Source organism: Schistocerca americana, chromosome 10, assembly GCF_021461395.2.
Source record: "Schistocerca americana isolate TAMUIC-IGC-003095 chromosome 10, iqSchAmer2.1, whole genome shotgun sequence".
NCBI classification, from domain to species: Eukaryota; Metazoa; Arthropoda; class Insecta; order Orthoptera; family Acrididae; genus Schistocerca; species Schistocerca americana.
The window spans coordinates 201,864,532-201,868,664 of record NC_060128.1 but is presented as its reverse complement, the minus strand read 5'-3'; positions in this window follow the sequence as shown (position 1 = coordinate 201,868,664).

Genomic DNA, 4,133 nt, shown 5'->3' with positions numbered 1-4,133 from the left:
GTCACCGCATTAGGTTACAATACTGTTTGCGCTCCCTCCATTTCAAAGGCTAATCGGCCGCGACCGTTACGTAAGTCGCGGCGCCGCAGTTCCCGCGGGTCACCGGCAGATGGCAGGCGAGGCCATTCGGCTTCGTGCCGAAGCTCGGCATTTAACGTTTGTCCTCGCTAACTGACTCGGTGGAACGCCGACTCGTTCTCGAAATATGCTTTGTTACGTTAAATGGTCAGTCGTCGTGCTGCGACGAAACCAGCTTAAGGAAATGTAAGAAGATCGCCGACGACTCTGCGATGCCTTTGATGTTTTCAACCTTTCCTTGACGGCATTAGATCCTTTGAAAACACTACAGTTCTCTCTGTACACATTCACATAAAATACACCCAAACAATAAAAACTTTACTTATGGTACAAACGTATGCACATACATCTAAAACGAAACATCAGCAGTCTTCATACGAAACGGTGCCTTGGCGAAGGAACGAATGTACTTCACGTACATGAAGTACCGTTCTGTCATTGGTATTACTCTCCAACACTTCAGATTATGGAACTGAGTTTACGAAATAAAAGAACATGTACGTACTGCAAAATGAGGCCGTTTTGATATCTAGTGGCCCCGGTAACGGTAAAACTTGTTTGTCAAATTCTCTCTTATCTATCCTCGGATTTTTCAAATAAGCGCGCAGCGTCCAATTTAATCTCTCTTTGGAAGCAGCTGTCAGGCAATGCGCACCTGTCGCCAAGTATTTGACACTAATGCGAGTCCTTACTGATGCAGACGGAGCATCTACTTTAGCACTGTGCATAAAGATGAGAAGGAAAACTACACGCTGGTTGAGGAAATGGTTGAAGTCGAGAGAGAAATATATCCACGAAAATCTGCTAAAGGAAATATTATACTCGGAACTTGATGATAACGGCAACTTTAATTCAACTTTCATTTTGTTGCGCTTCCGCATGCATGTTGTGCGGCAGACAGCACAGGTGTGCCGGTCTGCACTCGTGTTTGATGTGAATGCCGCCTTCAGTAACGAAAACTAAACGCATTCGCTCGAATGGGAATCAAAAGAAATTCATTACGGTTGTGACGTTGGTAGAAGACAGTACTGTGTTCCCATACACTAATAAAAAATAAATTCTGACTCAGATATTCGATACAATATGTGTGGATCTACTGCCGTATGCGGCGATCAGATGTACCACAACATAAAACAGTGAAAAACACAACAATTGTACGTGTAAGTACCATCGTACTGACTAATTTTTTTAAAAAGTGAAAGTTTTCGTCATAAAGGTATGAAATTAGCACCTGCTGAAGGAGCGTTCGCTTACCATACTGTCCACCACAACCAGTCTTTCAGATCAACCATTACACTGCTAAACTTGCCCGATGTACTTTTTGAAAACAAATTTGCTTGTGTCCGTACCAAATCCGAGGCAATTAGATTAAATGTTTTAACTCTCAGAAAGAATTTTCACTCTGCAGCGGAGTGTGCGCTGATATGAAACGTGCCTCGTGATGGCTGGGTGTTGTGTGATGTCCTTAGGTTAGTTAGGTTTAAGTAGTTCTAAGTTCTAGGGGACTGATGACCATAGATGTTAAGTCCCATTGTGCTCAGAACCATTTGATATGAAACGTCCTGGCAGATTAAAACTGTGTGCCGGACCGAGGTTCGAACTGGGGAAGGAAGGAGATGAGGTAATGGCTGAGTTAAAGTTGTGAGGATGGGTCGTGAATCGTGTTCTAACTCCATTTGCCACTTCTGAACTAGAATCTGATGCACAAAAAGCGAATTACAACTTGAAACAAAACAGAAAAACACTCGCTCTTTGTGCAGATAATACGAACTGTAATTCTGGTGGTGTATCTAAAAAGGGCGTCGACAACGTCTTCACGAAGGACAAGGGAGATTTAGGTCATAACTTACTTTCGGTTGAGTGTTCTGCGCATATAATCCACAATACTATCCAGATGACTTCTGATATCCTTGCTACCGATATTGAAGGCATTGTTTCTAAAATATTCTTATTTCTGTGTGTATACTGTAAGAGTTGGAAATGTTAAAAGAATTTTCTAAATTTGTTGACCACGAGTACAAACAAGTTTTAGGCCGTAGCAAAACAAGGTGGCTTCTTTCAGTCCCTGCAGCGGAACGTCTTCTAACTGTGTTTGTTCCTATGAAATCGTATTTCGAATTTCCCAGTAAATGTCCATTTGTTATGAAATTATTCTTTGAAAATTGTTTATCAGAAACTTGGCTGCCCTTTGTTTACAACCAAACAACTTGTAACACTGCAGTTCAAAGAGTAGAGGGTGAAACAATTACAGTTTCCGAATAATTTCTGTGTTAAATGATTTTAAAACTAATTTAGTTTCCAAGGGAGGTAAGATCAGCTGACAGATCAATTCTTGGTAAATTGTAAAATGAGGAATTATCATCGGAGGTTGGAATGGTGGGACAGTATGTCCATACATTTTATCAAACAGCACCTGAATATCTAAATAAGTCGTCTTATTCCACCGAGAATCTTCGGGGCTGCTGTTTGGCTAACACATGGCAGGAGCACGCCAATGGAAGCACAAACAAAAGACAAGATTTCATTAGTGCAATGGCTCCTTCATATATGACAGACGATACTGGTCTCTATGATGAGTATGTGTATATTAAACAATATACGAGGGTTAGAACTTAAATAGTGGCAATTATTTATTCACAACCGATACGAATGAGTTTCATGTTTTCACCTGTTACTGTCCTTCAGAGTAGTCACCAGCGCTGTGTAGAACCCGTTGCCAGCGATGTGGAAGGCGCAGTATACCGTTAGCAGAGGCTGTCCTGTTGATGGTGCGAATGGAGCGGTCTACTGCGTGTCGAATCTCTGGAACAGTTCTGAAACGAATGCCACGAAGTGGTTCCTCCATCTTCGGGATCAAATCAAAGTCACGAGGACTCGAGTCCGGGGAGTATGGTGGCTGGTACGGTACTTCCGAGTCCCATCCACCGAACAGAGCAGCCACAGCTTGCATTGTCGTGCAAAATGATGGCTGAGTTGCGCATAAAGTGTCGCCGCTTCTTTCGCAGAGCTGGTCGCAGGTGATAACGAACAGTAATACTGCGCATTGACGGTCTGCCGTGGAGGAACGTAATGCTTTAGGATAACACCATCACTGTCGTACGCGACAATCACCGCAACTTTCGCCATACCGGGGCTCTGACGCACTTTCGACTTTCGCGGCGACCCATAATGACGCCACTCGTTGGTCAGGCGTTTCTTTTTTGGCTCGTGCGATGTGGCCCATGTCTCATGCTGCGTAATAAAGCCTCTCCTTCGCGCTGATAGCGCCCCAAGTGCGTCTGAGCAGCGTCGTAAAGCATCCATTTCTGCATTTTCGTAGAGTCATGCGGAACCCATCGTGGTGCAATTTTTCGCACGCCCAGACGTTCCCTCAGGATGAGAAGCACAGTCGTATCCGCTAATCTGGTTTCGTGGGCGAGCTTACGTCGATCAGTGTCCACTAAGGCGGCAGCAGCATGCACTTCTTCTTCAGCGACGCTAGGACGACCTGCCCGATGCACGTCTGCCACAGTTTGCCGACCTTCGTTGAAGGCTTGCCACTCTTATGTGCGGCGATGTAGAGTCCCCGCACGCCTCTCGAAGACCTCGTGACACTGTCGTGCTGTACGACCTCTGGCACGTTCAATCTCGATCCAACTCCGTTGTTCCTGTTTCGAAAACACAGTGACACCGTTACGTTAGACCGCTCACTCACAAGTGACTGTGTTTCCCTCGATTGTGCGCACGCCGGTCACGTGGGACGGGCGAGTCCATTTGGTCGGCGGTAAGGTAGGTATGTCAACAACGTGTGCTATCAGCGACGATAGTAGACTCGATTGCATAGTGTCTCCACTGTTTAAGTTCCAACCTACGTTTATCACTGAAAATACTAAAGAAATGGAAATTGGAAAAAACTACTCCTATCGACTGTTGGGTAGAAATTATATCATATTGTAATATGACCAACGTCCCTTATATCAAATTTCTTAAAATATGTGATTTTTTTCTTTGTTTACCTGCAACTAATGCTGAACTTCGATCGCACTTGTGTACATTTTTACAAAATGTTGTGTGGT